Raw genomic sequence first — 19,867 nt, forward strand, 5'->3', positions numbered from 1 at the left:
TTTTTGGAGCCTTAAAACAAAACAAAAAAATTATTTTCTCACAGTTCTGGAGGCCAGAAGCTCAAAGTCAAGGTGCTGCCTCAATTGGTTCCTACTTGGGGGCTCAGAAAGAGCCAGTGGTTGCTGGCAATCCTTGACATTCATTAACTTGCACCTGCATCATCTCCCTCTCTCTTTCTGTCGTCATATGGTGTCAATCTTTTTCAGATCTTTGTCTTCATATGATATTCTCCTATTTAAGAGTTTGCTTGGAGGTTATAGCAGGGGAGTGCGGCTACTCGTATACCCTTGACCGAAGACCAGTCCTATCCTCTTGAGGGAAGGTGGTCCTCTTAGACTAAGCGTACAGCTTCCGGAGGGATGCACATGGATCGGTGAGGGAGAAGGGAAACACCCGTCTAACCAGCCAGATCAGCCGAATCAACCCCGGCCATCAACGGGGTGACATTTGTCGCAGCCAGATCCCCCTTACATCTGGTGTTCTCCTATTTGTATCAGTCTGTTTCTCTTCTCTTTTATAGAAACATCAGTTATATTGGATTAAAGGCCCATCCTACTCCAGCATGACCTCATACTAACTAATTACATCTTCAATGACCTTGTTTCCAAATAAGGTCACATTCTGAGATTCTGAGAGGGACATGAACTTTAGAGGGACACTTTTCAACCCAAACACCTTTTTTGACTCTCAGTTTAAAACAGTCTGCATTAGTGGAGCTTTACCCATAAACATACTCACAAGTTATATATTACTGGCCAGTGATGAGTAAGGTCATGCATTGCACTAAGTTCTGGGCACAGCATCCATGAGAGGGAATGTAGTTGAACTAGGATGTGAATAGAGTCATACAAATTTTAGAAAGTGTTATATGAACAAGAACTTGGGTTGTTCAGTTGGAGGAGAGAAGATTTGGAAAGTTATCAAAGCCCTCTGTAGGAGGACTGTCCCTTCAGAGGAGTGGTAGTAAGGAAGATTGGGTTATAAGTTGCATATATCACATATCTGTATTCACGTGGGGGAGTGGTGGGGTCTTTATCCTTTTACATGATACCATGTACCAGCAGGTTCTATCTCTCAAAAGACAGGGGATACTGACTGTAAATACTAACATAATTACAAAAAGACTCAGAGTATGAAACTGACATTGTTGTAATTAGCTGGCTACTAATAGTAGGAAAGGAGCAAAAGGGAGGCCAGACATCTTAGGCCTGTCATTTGGGCAGCTTCCCCAGGAAGCTGCAATTTCACACTCCCCAGGGAACCACCCGTCACTAGGGGAAGGGACCCAACAAAGAGGAGATGAATGAATGTCCAGTGAGTTGGGATGACTAGGGAAGATGCCTGTCAGTCAAACCTGTAAACAGATCAATGGCCAGAATAGTCAGGACAGTTTGAGGAGATTTAATCCCCCAAATAAAGGAGTTTGCTTTTGGTGCTCTTGGCTCTTGGCTTGTGGCTCCTGGTGCTCCTGACTCTCTTGTTCCTGCTTCCTTGCATTTGCCCATGTTTCCTCCATAACCATGTGGCCCTGCAGACCCTACATGCAATGGACTGATGGATTGCAACAGGAAATGCAAACTAAGTTAGCCTAATGCTGGATTAGATTGCTCTGACATGGAACAGAAACTCTGGACACTGGACTTCATTTTAGGTCTACTGAAGGCCCAGCTACACTTCTTCCTTGGCAGGACAAAGAGAAATGGAACCAGAGAAACTCAGGGGTGCAATTCTATAGAAATAAAGCTATCTACAATACTTTCTCCTCCTATGCAAGTCTCAGAAAATTCCTTTGTCTCATGATATTGTTACAGAATTTACCAGGCGACCGAAAAATACACAGGTAATAAGTACTTGGAGAGCCAGGAAAACCCATTTATTTTCAGATGTACTAGTGCAGTGACTTAGGGGGTCAGTTCTCCAAATCCTGAGTGAGTGAATATGGAGGAAGCTTTATCTTTATACCCTTTGGTTTCTTTGTTTTCTATCTGTTTCCTAACTGCCAGGCTTTTGGGGTGGGCTTGCACAGCCCCTCCTGAGTCAGTTAGAAGGGGGAGTTAGGTTGTATCTAATGCCTGTTTTGGGTGGTGCCAGTGACCTCCCCTCTAGCTAAGCTGTTACCTTTTTTGGCCCCTTTGTAAAATGGGAGTATTCTGGGAAACGGGTTCTGCAGGACAGGACAGGCATCAATGGAGTTAATTATCAGCCAGCAAGAGTGTGCATTAGAAGGCAGGTTACTGGCACAGATTCAGATTACTAGCCGCCCCCCAAATGTCTTATTTTCCCCATTATCACGAGAATTCTACTCCCACAAGCAACAGATGGGGACGTGGAGCTCTACCCACTGGTAACAAACCACTGATCAGACTTAGAAATACAGAGAGAAAAGGGAGAGAGAGAGAGAGAGAGAGAGAGAGAGAGAGAGAGAGAGAGAGAGAGAGAGAAAGAAACTTATAATAGTAATAATAGCTAACCTTTATTGAAAACTTAGTGTGGGTAGCCTCGGCATTATTTCCCATAATTATCCAATTATTTAAGTACCAAATTATTCCAATTTTATAGATGAAAAGACTGAGACTCAGAGCAGTTAAATAACTTGCCCTGGCCACACAATTAAGTGGTGTAGAATGAGTTCTAATCCTGACAGCCTGGCTCCAGGGCCCATGCAGATATCAGCAGGGCATCCTGGGACAGGGAACAAAGACATCTGACTTCAAATGTCTGGTTCTAAATGCATGTCCATTGTTAGGTGAGGGAGATGCATCAAGCGATCTCTTCCTGGTGCCACCAGTATATATTCTACTCATCATTTTTTATGTACTCATTTGACAAATACTATTGAGTACCTACTATGGGCAAAGAAAAAAGCTCTGGGTCACAAAATCATGAATAAAAACAGACACAATTATTTCCATCTCAAAGCTTACAAATATGAAACAGCAATGGTGATAAGGGCTGCCAAGGAGATAAATGGGGCTCCGAGAGCCTAGATGAGGGCAGTTGGTCCAAGTCAGGAGGCCAGGGAAGGATTCCTTGAGGATGTGCTATTGGAGCCAAGATCTGAAAGATGTGCAGCAGTAACTCTATGAAGAGGGGATAGAGACAAGGGTGTGCTGGAGAGGAGGGACATTATGTGCCAAGTTGCTGTGGCTATGAGAAATATAGAAAACATGAGATACTGACACACAAGGGTGGTTGGAGCTGTGGGGGTTGAGGGCAGTGGAGGCAGATGAAGTTGGAAAGGGACACTGTGACCATGCAGAACCTCAATTGCATTTAGGAAATTTGTATTTATCCTAATAGCAGTGGGAAATTATTGCTGGTGGGGACTGGAGGTAGCGATAAATGTTTTAAATATGCCATTATAGTTAAAATATGAAAGATGCATTGGAGAATGAAAGCATCGAGATCTGGTGGAAGCTCTTATAATTATCCAGGTGAGAGATGAGGGTAATTTGAACATGATTCTGTTGATGGTGACAGATTGAAGTGTAGAGGTTGGTGAGATTTTTGTAGAACCTAGGATCAACAGGACTTGGGAAAGAATTGTTTATCAGGGTGGTGAGAATGAGAACATGATCAAGGATGACTCCTCTTCTGCAGCCAGATGAACACAGGGCCATTCACTGGCACAGAACACTGGGGGAGATGGTTTTGAGGGGGAACCTCGTGAGTTGGCTTGGAGAGCAAATTTGAGATGCCTTTGAGACATTCAAGTGGAAATGTCAGGTAGTCAGTTAAATAGATGGGTTAGAACTCAGAGAAGAGGTTGAGCCCAGGAGATACAAATTTGAATCTGCTTCAATTCAGTCATGTAAGTCATGTGTGTGGGTGAGGTAGCCTGAGGAAAGGATAGAGAATGAGAAGAAAAGGGCCCAGGAGAACAGCTGGAGAAGGTTCAGCATTTATCCAAACTTCCTATCCCAGGTACCTGCTTTCCAAGAAACCTTCAGATTCAGGGTGACCTGATTACAGGAAGGGAAAGCACTCATCCTGGGCTATCAAGCCCTCTTGCTGCGCCAGCCCTTTCACAGAGTAAATTCTGATACTGATGTAGATTCTCCTGTGCAGATGCACATGGGAAAGAATGTGCCAATCCTGTGAATGAGACAGTTGTATTTTGTATTGTACATTAATAAATTGAGATTCTGCTGCTATCCCACTTTCATCAACTTAGTTAAGTTTCTCAGAGCCTTTGTCATTATCCAAGGACCACATCCAGCCAGAGTCTCTCTCCTGCAAACCCCACTTCCAGCCTTCATACTACTTTATTTTTATATCCAGCTTTCATTTTCCTTGGAGCCACCAGCAAGGCTCCATTATTCAAAGACTCTGGAGAGACTCAGATGTCAAGGAGAATGGAAATGGTTGGGAATCAGCTTTAATATGAAATTCTATGGACTCAGCATGGCATGAGTTAATAATTGCTTGGCAATAAAGACTCACTTTAAGGTCGAGATTCTGAATTTGTGGGAAAACTTGACTGCTCTAATATATGTCTTTCTTCCTCAAAACCAAGGTGTTAAGCCATATTTTCTTATCATGCTCTCTAGATATTCTTTTTCATAGTTAAACACATAACAGGGATTACTATTTAGAGGAATATAATGGCTAAATCAATTGTATTTTGGTTTATACTTGTACTAGAGGCCCGGTACACAAAATTTGGGGGGAGTGTCCCTCAGCCCAGCTGGCACCCTCTCCAATCTAGGACCCCCACGGGATCGGGCCTAAACCAGCAATCAGACATCCCTTTCACAATCTGGGACTGCTGGCTCCTAACTGCTCGCCTGCCTGCCAGCCCAATTGCCCCCAACTGCCCTCCCTTGCAGGCCTGGTCACCCCCAACTGCCCTCTCCTGCCAGCCATCTTGTGAGAACTTGGGGGCAGCCATCTTGTGATGACATGGGGGTGCCATGTTGTGATGCAAAGGTGTGAGGGTCAATTCGCATATTACCTCTTTATTATATAGGATTGTCAAAGGTATTTTGCTTAAAAGGTTTCTTTAATTTTGGTTTTTAGTAAATGAATGAACATAATTATGTTCATATTGACTCATTTTGCTTTTGAGACCTTTTGTTTTGCTGTTGTGTAATCAAATTATAATCTTACAAATGAAAGTTTAAATAGAAACAAGTATATGCAAATCATTTTTTATTTTTAAGTACTCTTTGTACCTCAATTTTGTCAACCTTCAAACAAGGACAATAATACCTACAAAATGGGAAAACAAATTTTCTCACTCTTCACACATTTCTGTCTCAAAATAGAAACTTTTCTAATATTAGATTAAAGCTTCCTGCTCATTTTTTCATCTTTCTCCCTGGCTTTCCCCCATAGGATAAAAAGCAATTTATATAATTGGTGAAATGAAGAGAGCCTGACATCCATTAATCCATGTTTCTCTAGTGGGCAGAGAAAATACGTTAAAGCTTGGTGTACACATATGGCCTTTCTCTCTCTATTCCTGTTTTGGTTAAGGTAAGGTTAGCTGCAATAACAAATAGGTCCTAATGTGTATTATGATTAAATTACAATTAAGGTTTATTTCTCTTGCCATAACAATCCAAGGCAGGTGTTCCTGGTTAGTGAGTACATTTTAACACAATGTGATTCAGAGGCTGAGAATCCTGATCTGTGGTTCTGCTGTCCTCTAGCCTGTAATTATCAGCATCCCACTGGACAAAGAGAAAGACAGTGTGGAGGGACAAAACACCTTTTTAGAAACCTTGATTCAGAATGGCACATGTCAGAGATTTGGATGAGAATTCAGTAGTTTCTCAGGATGTTGGACTTTTGGTCTCTCGGCTTGATGTGGTTTGAGTAATAATTCTTTATGATGCTTGGTAAGCCCAAACCCACAAAGTGTCAGTGCAGAGATCTATAGTGAGATGTTATGTTAGGAGGACACTTCTAGCTTCAGGGATAAATTAAATTCTCCAATCCAGCTTCACAATATACTGGTTAAGTGCCATGTCCTGAAGCCAGACTTCTTGGGTTCAAATACTGGTCTACCACTTACTATACCGGTATGTCCATTTCATTTCTTTACCTATTATTTCTCTCTCTCATTCTCTCACCCTCTCCCTTTCTCTCTCTCTCCTCATCTGTGAAATGAGGATAATAAAAGAGCACACTTCAAAGCATTATGAGAAGAGTAGTTTAATCAATCCCTGTAAAGCACTTTGTATATGCTCAATAAAAATGAACAATTCTTAGTAAAAAAAAAAATGGTCTTGTTTCAGCCTCTCTGACTTCTGTCTATAATGTCTCAATTGGACTGACTACAAGTGGAATTGAGGCTCATGATCATTGAATACTCACCTTCACTGTACTTTTTTTAGTCATGACACATACTGACATTCTAATCTCATTTATAGTCTATAACATGCTCCATAAGAATGCTTACATTTTTTACCTTTGAATTAATGTACATGGATTCTTCACAGATGACTCTTTATCTATTTCTTAAATGGTGTTCAGCTATGGCTAGAGACTCTCTTGTATCTTTAGTAAACTGGGGTCACTGAAGGTGATTTTTCATGGTGTTCTTACTCTAAGAATTAACATAACCTTAGATCTTCTGAGGGAACCTTTACTTTCTTCTGTGTCAAACCCTCTGGTACCCTGGACAGTCTACCTAACCTCCTCCTCACTTACAAGCAGATTCCTATTATTCTGCACAAAGATTCCTCTTGCTGATTTCCTGGGGATATCTCAATCAGCTCACTAATCATTATCAAATATTGATCACCTTGGATGTGTAACTTGTAGAGCTTAATATCATAGAATGATCTAAATGTCTCATATCTGTACAGTACTTCACAAAGTAGTTTATTGTCTATCATCTTATGTAATATCCAAATTAACTCTGTAAGCAAGTACCTAAATTTCTAGATAAGCAAAGTGGAGAGCTAGGAGGTAAAGCAATTTTGTCAAGATTTCCCACTTTGTAGGAGCTTGGGTGGCAGCGATGGAGTTATAGTTCCATGTTGGATATTATTTTCCCATTTAAATTACACTTTCTTTCCCTAACTGGTTTGGCTCAGTGGATAGAGTGTCGGCCTGTGGACTCAAGGGCCCTGGTTTGATTCCGGTCAAGGGCATGTACCTTGGTTGTGGGCACATCCCCAGTGGCGGGTGTGCAGGAGGCAGCTGATCGATGTTTCTCTCTCATCGATGTTTTTAACTCCCTATCTCTCTCCCTTTCTCTCTGTAAAAAATCAATAAAAAAATATATTTAAAAAATAAATAAATTACACTGTCTTTGAAGTTGCTAAACAGACACAATTTCAAATTTCAGCTCTACTATTTCATTTATATTTTTTGTCCTTCAGCTTCTTCAACTTTCAGGTGGGATCAATAATATTGGTAATATAATAAATATTTTATATATAAATTAAATATTAATACATATGTTAAATATTTAATACATAAATATAATATTTAATATAGAAAATACATTAAGTATTATTATTGATTAATAATAAAGCATTCAATTATTATGTTAAAAGAAAAAAAGAAATCAGATGAAACAGATGGTTAAGTCCCCAGAAAGAGAGAGAAAAACAAGATTGTGAGATTTTATATTTAGTTCTTTATACTTTTCTACCCCCTCTCTAGAGCTAAGAAGTTATCCAGGACCTTTGGACTCCCTTGTTTTAAGAGGAACCTGTGTGGCGCATCTAAAAAAAAAAAAAGTATCTGAAGTCTCATGGGATTAGTAGCAATTCTCTCATTTTGAACCCACTTCCTTGTAGTACCTGAAGAAAGTGACAGATATTAAAAACAGGTTGGTGGACCCTGGAAATCTGAACATTTGGCCTTGAGATTTTTAGTACCAATGAGATTCTTGGGCCACAAGCATGGCAGAAAGGCTACTGACCTTCAAGGGCTTAAATTTAGGCAATGAGAATTATCTCCAGCAACCATGACAAGCTGAGCATGAAGGACTCCCCTTCCATTTAAAAAAATATCCTATATAGTAAAAGGCTAATATGCAAATCGACCAAATGGCAGAACGACCAGTCACTATGATGTGCACTGACCATCAGGGGGCAGACACTCAATGCAGGAGCTGCCTCCTGGTGGTCAGTTTGCTCCCACAGGGGGAACACCACTCAGCCAGAAGCTCTGAGCCAGGCTCATGGCTGGCAAGTGCAGCAGCAGTGGTGAGAGCCTCTCCCACCTCCGTGTAGCACTAAAGATGTCTGGCTGATGGCTTAGGCCCGCTCCTGGTGGGATAGGGATTAGGATAGGCCCTAACCCAGCCGTGGGCAAACTACGGCCCGTTTGAAATGAATAAAACTAAAAAAAAAAAAAAAGACCGTACCCTTTTATGTAATGATGTTTACTTTGAATTTATATTAGTTCACACAAACACTCCATCCATGCTTTTGTTCCGGCCCTCCGGTCCAGTTTAAGAACCCATTGTGGCCCTCAAGTCAAAAAGTTTGCCCACCCCTGCCCTAACCCATTATAACTGGTATCCTTCAGTCAGACATCTCCCAAGGGCTCCCGGACTGGGAGAGGACACAGCCTGGGCTGAGGGACCCTGAGTGCACGAATTTCATGCACCAGACCTCTAGTATATTATTGATTTCAGAGAGAAATGGAGAGGGAAAGAGAGATAGAAACATCAGTGAAGAGAGAGAATCATTGTATGGCTGCCTCATGAATTCCCCCACTGGGGATTGAGCCCACAACCCCAGCATGTGTCCTGACCAGGAATCGAACTGTGACCTCCTGGTTCATAGGTCGACACTCAACCACTGAGCCATTCCAGCTGGGCTTCCCTTCCTTTTTTGTCAGTAACATAAGCTCAGGAAAAGAAAGCAGTTGGCCACCAAATGATTGAGTTTTAATTTTCAAATGACCCAACTCTGCCGGGGCTGACCAGCAGGCCCTGAACAATGGATGAATGATTACTCTAACATGCGTTTCTGTGAAAGAGAGGGATAAGGCACTACTTAGCTATCACCACCAAGTAGCCCTGTTCACCAGCCTCCTTAGGTTTTATTGTAACAACAGCTTGAACTAAAATTAAGCTCTAGATATAATCAGCAGGGTAAGAATCCTTGAGAAAGTAGAAGTATATGCTTCTACAAGGTCGGGTCTTTAAAGACTAAACATAAAGATTCTAGCAAAATACCCTAAGGAATGGAACTTGTTTGGAAAAGTCAAGGTAGGGGCTGCTACCTTGGCAAGGTCCTCTCAAAGGCCCCTGACCTTTCAGAGAATCCTCCTTACAGACCTTCCAACCAAATCCTGTGCTTCCCCACACAACTCCAGGTAGCTATCATTTTTATTTAAATTAATTAAGCAATGTGATGTTCCTTATTCACCTTATTTGGGGGACTAAGATTTGCATCCACTAAAATAGCAATACAGGGAGAGAGAGGAGGGAGGGAAGAGCGAGTGATGCCAAATGTGATAAACCATTAGGGAAGGAGAGAAGTCTGCACAGGAGAAGAGGGAGTGCCAATGTATGACTGAGGAGTGAGAGCACTGGGGGGTTTAAATGCCAAAGGGCAGAAGTAATGCATTTCCATTAATCTTGTTAACTGCCCTGATGAAGGTCACCATAACTTCTGCATAATAGTTACCAATTGGACAACTACTCACCAAGTGCCTTTGCTCTTAGAAACTTGGCTTCAGCTGTGCAATCCATGGCAAACTACCAGAGGGGTAATGATAGCCATCTCACTTTTGCATTCCTTGGTGATAGAAACTATGCTACATCAAACTCGTCTTTATACCCCTAGCATCTTGTAAGTAGAAAGTACTCAATAAGACTTGTGCAAACATGTGGTGAACTGAATAGTCTAATAAATTCTACCTTGTACAAAATCTTTGGGACATCTCCTAGATACTTCACTTATGCAGTAAACAATGGCCCACTTACTTGCACCAAGATTTGTGGAACAGAGCTAAATGAGCCTCCCACGTCACTTTATATCTATGATAATCATACATTTTCTGAAGCTCTCTTGATCATTCTAAGTGATCATTGTTTTCAAAACAAAATCAAGAGTATACAGATGAACACTTATTTGCTTTAAAACAGGTCAGCAGGACGTAGACCACATAATCACTCTCCATGGGTTTCTTGATGATCACAGACGAATAACAAGCACCCTCCTCGTGAGCAAGAGTTCCATCATGTGCATCTGGTGGTAGCGAGATGGAATGTGTTGCCCTCCGGTTTACTGTTCTATTTTAGTAACTGAAAAAAAATATATATAAAAATAGGAAGACTGCTTGTATAAATAAATAACTGTAGCATATTTTTCTCCACTGTTGGTACTCATCACTTTCTAATACAGTTAACGATTTAACATATGGTATTCAGCGGACTTTATCATAGAAGCCAAGTTTTTAAAAAATCAATCCTCAAATTGATTCTTTAAACCACCTTTTCGTGGAGATAAATGCAGAGAACGCGTGGATTAATTCAGTTCAGCAAGCACTTAGGCAACCACTGGGTGCCAGTCCTGTTGGGGGATTTGCCTTTAACCATGATAAGAGGAACAAACTTCTGGGGGTTTTTTCAATTTACTTGGATTTTTCAGATGTTGGAATTTTTTTTTTTAAATCTTTATGCTCAATGTAGAAGAGGAGGAAAAGATCAAACAATACGTATTCTTAATTGTGGTCAGGACATAGTTCTTATTTCTTCTCTGTTTTTGAAATGGAAAACTAGATGGATCTTATTAATTATTTAAAGAAGCAAAGTAAAGATTATTTTTTGATCTAAGTACCTATTTGGAAACAAAATGTTGGCGTACCAAAAGGCAGCAATCATGTGTGAGGTAAAATAGCATCATGCTAACAAAAAGTGTTCAATGTATGCATTTGTGGTGGTTTTTATATACACAACACAATTGACAAAAGCAGTCAGCCTTTAGTGTAATCACCAAGAGGAGTCAGTCTGTGTATGTTAATTGGAATGTCTGGGAAATCTTGAAAGCACAAAATAAGTGTAACCAGGTTGCCTTTTGAAAATTAATAAACAAGTTGTGGTAAAGGAATATATTAAAGTAAATGAGGAGCAGTTGGGGATACTTCAAAAGAAATTTATTTATTTATTTACTTGGCAAATCTCTAACTTTGACATTGGCAGTGTATGGGAGAATCTCTTTGCTCTCCTGATCACAGCTTCTCAGACATCAGATGCAACAGCTGTTTTAACTGGCACATTAGCACAACCATTCCTGATAGGAAGTGTGTTAGGGCAGTGAATGTAATTGAAGTGGCAGGATTTAGAGAGGCAACATACCATTGACCAACAGGGAATGCATCCAGAATATTGTAGCTAATACTTTTTTCAGATAAAGGACCATGTCACTGCACAAAGTCATAAATGCCATCGACTTGACTGAAGTCCTTCCCTCCCAGACAGTCCTCTGTCTCTCGTCATAATGACTTGCCATGGTTTAGGATTGTTCAGAAGTGCCCTGCACAATATATATATGCCATCCTCTGGAAATGTAATTTTTCCTTACAGTCATTTCCATCATCTAAAGAACCAGATTTGTACAAAATACACAGGAAAAGATAAATAACAGGACAGATAACATAGTTGGGTTATAGTATGGTGAAAGGATTAAATGAAGTATTTTTATTTTATAAATTAAAATTTTAAAATAGATCACTTGAGAATTGGACCATGTACAATCCTACTCTACTGGTGTGCATTTATGGAGCAGGCCTTATGCAAAGAACTGGAGCGCGAAAGGAGTGAAGCTGTCTTTCAACATTTTTCTCTCAAGGGAAATCTTACCGAACAAACGGCATAGATGGATGCTGAGCCAACAGATGACAGGAGGACTTGCTCCATTCTCTGGAAAATATGATGATAAGAAACAGATTTCAGCTGTTCCTTAAGTTTTTCTTCTACTGGACAACAAAGCTGCCAAGAAATGAAGATACACAGATTATGACGCACACATAACCCCTCCACCTGCATCACATTCTGACAAGTCACAGCATTTCTTTGATTCAAGTGCAGGAGACCTACCCATGAAGAGAAATCTTCTCATGAAATATTGCGCTCCATAGAAGAATCAAACAAAATAAATGAATATTTCTATGACATTCTTTAGAAAGTTGTTTAAAATATCTCTTAACATAATAAGAGGCTCATATACATGATAGTCTAGAAAGTAGAATTCCACTTTCACCTTCGTCAACACAAACGCAAATAATAGCAACAAACAAAGAAATTAGGACAAAATTCTATTACTCTATATATTAAGTACACATTATTTTTTAGCTCTTGTGATTAAAAAACAAAATGGAACTTGGGCCTGTCCCTAACATTACGGAGCCCAAGGCAAGAGTATAAATGGAGGCCTATATGCCATCTATCTTTATATATATAGTAGAGGCCTGGTGCATGAATCTGTGCATGGGTGGGGTCTCTCCACCTGGCCGGCGATCGGGACCAATCGGGGCCCGTCTCTCCCAGTCCTGATAGGCCACTGGGGGCCGGGAGGTTGGCTGGCTGAAGGAGGTTGGCTGTGTAAGTGCACTGACCACCAGGGCGCAGCTCCTGTGTTGAGTGTCTGCCCCTCGTGGTCAGTGCGCATCATAGCGATGGTTGTTCGGTCAACCGGTTGTAGCAGTCGCTTAGGATTTTAAATATATAGATATATTTATTAATTTCAGAGAGGAAGGGAGGAGAGAAAGATAGAAACATCAGTGATGAGAGAGAATCATTAATCAGCTGCCTCCTGCACGTCCCCTACTGGGGATTGAGCCTGCAGCCCGGGCATGTGCCCTGACCTCCTGCTTCATAGTTTGATGCTCAACCATTGAGCCATGCTGGCCAGGATATGCCATCTACCTTTAAAATCAATCAAACAGTTCTTTCCTTCTACTGTGACAAATATACTTTTATAACAACAAAATCAGAAAACATGTGTAAAGCTATGTTTTCTCATATAACTTGAATTTGGTAAAATACCAAAGCTTGAATGAATTTAATTACTGTTACTCATGTTGGATGTTCAGTTAATGGGCCAGTAATGTCTTGAGAAGTCATAAAACAAATAACTATAATTTATACATCATATGCTTTTTATAAAATGTATTTATTTTCTGCACTCATCTCAGCAAACTCTTAATTCTGTTCTTAAAATCAAGATTTATATATGTTTTCTGATAATGGTAATGATCTGAAAAATGGGCAAAGGACCTGAATAGACACTTCTACAAAGAAGATATATAGATGGCCAAAAGACATGAAAAAATGCTCAATGTTACTAATCATCAAAGAAATGCAAACTAAACCCACAATGGAATATCACCTCGCACCTACCAGAATGGCTACCATAAGTAAATCAACAAACAAGTGTTAGCGAGGATGTGGAGAAAACGGAACTTTAGTACACTGCTGGTGAGAATGCAGACTTGTGCAGCCACTGTGGAAAACTGTATGAAGTTTCCTCAAAAAATCATATATAGAGCTGCCTTTTGACCCAGTGATCCCACTTCTGGCAATATATCCTAAGAAATCGGAAACACCAATCAGAAAAAGTACATGTACCCCTATGTTCATAGCAGCATTATTCACAATAGCTAAGATCTGGAAACAGCCCAAGCGCCCATTAGTAGATGAGTGGATAAAAAAGCTTTATGCTTTGGAATACTACTTGGCCACAAAAAAGAAGGAAATCTTACCTTTGTTGACAGCATGGATGGACCTGGAGATTATTTTGCTAAATTAAAAAAGCCAGTCAGAAAAGACAAATACCATATTATCTCACTTATATGTGGAACAAAATAAATTGATGAACAAAATAGAAACAGAGGCAAGGATACATGGAACAGACTGACAGCTGTCAGAATGGAGGGAGGGGGGGGTACTAGATGAAAGAAAGTGAAGGTATTAGCCAAAGAATATATATGCATAACTCACAGACACAGACAACAGTGTTGTGATAGCCAAAGGGAAGTGGGTGGGGGCTGAGTGGAGGTGGGCAAAGGAGGTGGGGAGATAGGAATATCTGTACTAGTCCTATATAATAAAAGCCTAATATGCAAATTGTCCCCTCAACTGGAAGCTCGACCGCTCGCTATAATGTGCACTGACCACGATGGGGTGGCATGGAACATGGCGGGCATCAGTTATGTGGCACTGGCAGCAGGCAGCAGTGGAGGCACTGCTGGCCCCGATGGGCCCTGATGAGAGTGGGACTGCAGCAGGATGGTGGAGCAGGTGAGCGGCCAGCGCCAGGCCAAGGTGGGTGCAAGCGGGGCCCGATTGCCCAGTCGATCTCCCTGCAGATGGCGGCCAGCAGTGGCAGTGGGGGGGGGGGGGGGGGGCGGGGCCGCACCCAGCTCCCAGGTAATGAGGAAGCTGGGCGGGGGCCCGATGACTCATGTGGAGGAGGGTCCATTGGGGCAAGGTGCTGCCCAGAGCCCAGAGGTCAGCTGGGATCTGCCCTTCTATGCCAGACGCTCACACTTCAATCACCCGCCAAGCCTAGGGACCGCACCTGTGCACAAATTTTATGCACCAGGCCTCTAGTATCAACAATAAAAAGAAAGTAAAAAAAATAAAGTACTGCCCAGCTGGTGTTGTTCAGTGGTTGGGCATCAACCCATGAACCAGGAGATCACAGTTCAATTCCTGGTCAGGGCACATGCCCGGGTTGCAGGGTTGTTAGCTCGATCCCCATTAAGTGGCATGCAGGGGGCAGCCAATCAATGATTCTCATTATTACTGTTTTTCTCTCTCCCTCTCCTTTCCTCTCTGGAATCAATAAAAACATTTTTTAAGTTCTAAATAAGTAATTATATTCAAAATGTACAAAATTTAAATATGCTATCATCAAATTATAAATTTTATGTAAAAATTTCATACATTTAAATTATTTTGTTTTCAAACTAAATTATATTTCTTCTAAAATATTCATTATAAGGGGAAATATAAATTATACATAGTAAGTATAAATACTTAAAATCAAAATTATTTAAATAAATCTTACTAATTTTACAATAATCAACCAATTAATAATCCTACCATTCAAGGTCTATGTAGTTGCCAATATGAAAAATTAGTATCACATTTTATTAGTAGACCTACAAGTTCAAATTAAAAAAATAAATTGTTTAATATTCCATAACATTTTTCAGCTGCCATGTACAACAGTTAAGAATATCACAACTAAATTTGTGAGTATTTACAGAATCATGAATGGGAAAGTATAAAGAAATTAAGGCACACTGAGACTGAAGCAGCAAAGAAGGTTGAGGGTAGTGAAAAAAGCAGTTACTGTCGAACAAAAACCTACACCAGCTGTTTGGTGACTTCATGAGGGAATTCTCTTGCAGTCCAACATACAGAGTCCAAAGTTTGATGAACTTGGGCTTGATTCCAGCAGGTATGGCTATCCAAGGAGATTTAATCTGCTGGGTGGGAACATAGCCAAAAGAGTCCATAGGCATCAGGTATACTAAAAGTCAAGAGACGGATGGAACTGTGGTTTCAAGTGATATATAGCAGAACCTCCTTGAGTAGTGGGAGGGTCCAGGTAAGAAAGCTCAGCCTTCATTGACAAGACTGTCAGAGCTAGCAGGATGTCAGGACCCCAGCCAAGTGGGCTTGGGTGCAGGGAAAAGCTCTATATCCAGATGGGGTTTTAAATGGTGAGAGAAAACCAAAGCAGATGTCTGGATATATACACAGATTAGCCAACACAACTGGGGTTAGAGGGAGAGCACTGACTCAGTAGGCAAATGGTGGGGGTGAAACGGAAGTATGAGGACCCAAGGCCTCCTGCGCTTGCTGATGGTGCAGATGTATTTTCTTTCAGGATGAGAATTGTTCCTGGTTTTGATTGAGGTTGAATCCAAATGGGAAGGTGATTTGGGGTTATAGTTGAGTGGAGTTCAAGAAGACAGGGGCTGAATCATTTAAAAATAGATGCCATAGTATGGCATCTATTTTTCTAAATGCATACCTAGGATTGTTGGGAAAATGATTTAGTATGGTTTTAATCTGTAGGTCCAATATATTGGTGAAGCTTTACTTTTAAGTATAGGACATTTTGGGTAGATTTTGCATTAAAAAATATGTTAAGTTTTCATTAATTTATTTAAGATAAACATACATATAAAATCAGTTATGGGAAATCTTTATTATAGATCTTAAGACATCTTAAGAAAAAGGTGAGGGGATTAAGCAAAGAAAAAAAACAACCCCAACCTTATAGATACAGACAATGCATGGTGATTACCAGAGGGAAAGAGAGGTGAGGGAGGACAAACAGGGCAAAGGGGCGGGAGGCGGGGGGGGGGGGGGGATGTGATGGAAAGAGACTTGACTTGGGGTGGTGAACACACAATACAATATACAGATGATGTCTTGTAGAATTGTACCCCTGAAACCTATATAATTTTATTAACCAATGACATTCCAATATATTCAATTTTTTTTAAAGGCTCTTGGAATTGCTATTTCCTATGAGTCATTCTGGTCTGTAACCCTGTGACTATAATTAACTTAATATGGATAGTTTTGTGACAATGCTGCATGGCTGGAATTGTGTACTATGTTTTAGTATCAAGTGTAAAAACATATCTCTATTATGAGACTAAGCTGATCATGGATCAGCTCTGTCCGTGAAAAGGCACATTTCTCAACACAAGATCTGAATAGAAAAATAAGGTATGTTCTTTCAAGTCCTGAAAGATAACTCTAGATTACTTTTTTTAAAAAATATATTTTTATTGATTTCAGAGAGGAAGGAAGAGGGAGAGAGAGATAGAAATATCAATGATGAGAGAGAATCATTGATCAGCTGCCTCCTGCATGCCCCCCACTGGGGATCAAGCCCGCAACCCAGGCATGTGCCCTTGACCAGAATCAAACCTGGGACCCTTCAGTCCACAGGCTGATGCTCTATCCACCGAGCCAAACCGGCTAAGGCTATAGATAACATAGGAGAAACATAATCGAGTAGCTATGTAGACAGTTTTAGGGGCTCTACACTTTAATAAGTGAATCATAGAAAATGGAAATAACTTTTTTTTTACTTTTTCTAAAAAGGTACCATCTTAAATAATATTTTAGCTTTGCTAACTGATCTGGGTTAGGAAATAACCTCTCCTAAGAAATGATTTGGTAGAAGATTTATTTTGCTGATATTCAGGGAAACACTTTGATTTTACCTGTAGTTTCATGTTATTCTTGCTTATATCTGTTAGAAAAATAGCCATTTAAATACATATTTCTGTTTTACGAAATCATTCTACTGACAGTCAGTTTATTGAAATAAGAGATATGCAGAGATATGCTGTAATGTGTATTTTAAAATATATTCAATAGGGTAACTTAAAAACATACACAAGTAAATAACAATTATTAATTCCAATGATATCTGACAACCTGAAATGGCACAAAAAGAGTACTCTGCAATTATTCATTAGTTATCACTTAAAGTTGATTTTCCAGCACCGCTTCTTTTTTAAAAAAATGTGGTAAAAAGCACATAACATAAAATCTCCCCTCTTGACAATTTTTAACTGCACATCGCTGGACCAAAGATCTCTAAAAGTTTGTCACTTGGCATGACTGAAACTCTATACTCATTGAACAACAGCTCCCATTTTCCCTCTCCCCCTAGCCCCAGGCAGCCACTTCCAACATGAATGGACCTTTATTGAATATTACATAACTCTAGAATTCTTCAAAAGAATCTATCCATATTAGTAATGAAATTTTTTGGGTTTTTTTGTTTTGAATTGCTTTTACTGAATAATTGTTTCCAGCATCTTTGAAAGCTTTCCAGGGATGAATAGCCAATTTTTACTTCTTTGTTATCTTGTGTTTCTGCTAGAAAACGTAAATTTTAAGAGGTAATTTTAATAAAAGGAAGATATAGAACATGTAATTTATGCATCTTTGTGTATATATTGTATTCTTTATTCCTGTGTCTGGCCTCAAAGTATTCTATGTAATAGTTGAAAAAAAAAAGGTATTCTTTGATTTCTATCTGTGCAGGGTGGCAATACCTTGTCTGTCTCTCAGAACTAGACTGGGAGATAAAATTTCTAACAGTGGGAGTCAGCATTCCTGACTTTTAGCTTCTTGGTGTTCTGTGTAGGAATTCACTGCCATTAGTATCTTTATCTTTAATGTTCCAAATTCTTCATATCCTTCAAAAATCCAGGAGCCATCTGGATCTTGTCTTCATTTTTTGTTTATGCAAAACCTAAATCTTGTTGTCTTTGTATGGCTCTGAGTCTGTCTCTTTCCATTCCATCATCCCACAAACATGTCACCAGAGAAAAGATAAAACATTGACGTCCTCCCAAAAGTTATTCCTTCACCACTTTACAAAGGCCTTAAAGAAGGAGAGAATATGAAAAAGGTACCTTCTTCTGAAAATGGCTATTAGTAATGTTAATAAGATAGGGATTGTGTACACTTTAAAGTAAAACAAAAGACTTTTGGAACAAGAGAGACATATAGAATCCTGAATCATCATTTACTCGTTATGTCACCTAGAGCAAGTTAATGTCTTTGACCCTCAATTTTGTCATTTGTGAGAAGACAATAATAATGTTCATCTGGCCAGACTATTGGGAGAATTGTTATATTGTCCATATATTTAAAATACCAGGGACATAGTAGGTGTTCAACAAATATAAAAACCTTTATTTCACTGTTCCTGCTTCAGAAACCCTACCTAATTTGGCAGTGGGTAAGAGAGAAAATAAGGGAGACAGGAAAGAGATTTAAAAAAAATTACATTCAAATAAGATATAGGCATACATGTAGATAGCGATAGAGCTGGCTTTGGACAAAAGAATTGGCACCTGTACCTACAGCCAGGTGAAAGGATGCTCTCATCCACTGCAGATGCCAAATCTCAACTGGAATAATTAGAAATATCGTGCACAATGGACTCCTTTCATAACTGGCAAGAAGTAAAGATAATCAATCCCTTGAATTGCAACTCAAAAACCATTTTGGATCAGAATCCACCTATCTGCATTGGGTATTTTTGTGGCATGCTTCTGTGAAGTGGGTGGCATAGTGCCATAACTGACCAGGCCACTAGCCCCGAGATTGAGGTCTGTACGTGCTGTCAGCTGAAATGTTAATACTGACTAGAACACAGGACATGTGCTGTTTGCTGAGAACCAGTGATACAACTAAAGTTGAAACATTGTAAGATGTTTCTAAAGATCTTGTCTCGTTCTGAAATGTCACAAAAGTAAAACTGATGATAGAACAGGATCCACAGATAAATGGGAAATATTTCTCTGGCAAGAATGCAGGGGGTGGTGGAGGAGAGAAAGAGAGAGATTGAGAGAATGGTAAAGAGGTGACATTTTAAATACTAGAAAGGAACTTGTAACTATACCCATTAGAATTACTCTCTTGTGAATGCTAGTGATAAGGTCATTCACGTGATAGTACAGATTTGAGTGATAATTCCAGCTAAGTTAAAATGTAACACTCAAGGCATATAAGGAATTTCTCTTTTTGAACATAAAGGGAAATACATGCTGAACAAATGTTTTAAGGATATTGGTTAGAAGAGGTGATACTTGCCGAAACCGGTTTGGCTCAGTGGATAGAGTGTCGGCCTGCGGACTGAGGGGTCCCAGGTTCGATTCCGGTCAAGGGCATGTACCTCGGTTGCGGGCACATACCCAGTGGGAGATGTGCAGGAGGCGGCTGATCGATGTTTCTCTTCCATCGATGTTTCTAACTCTCTATCTCTCTCCCTTCCTCTTTGTGAAAAATCAATAAAATATAGTTAAAAAAAAAAAGAAGAAGAAGAGGTGATACCCACATATCGAAATCCAGCTCTGTCCATTTTATTAACTATCTTAGACCATAAATGTTCA

This window comes from Myotis daubentonii, chromosome 2 (genome assembly GCF_963259705.1).
Source record: "Myotis daubentonii chromosome 2, mMyoDau2.1, whole genome shotgun sequence".
Lineage (NCBI taxonomy): Eukaryota > Metazoa > Chordata > Mammalia > Chiroptera > Vespertilionidae > Myotis > Myotis daubentonii.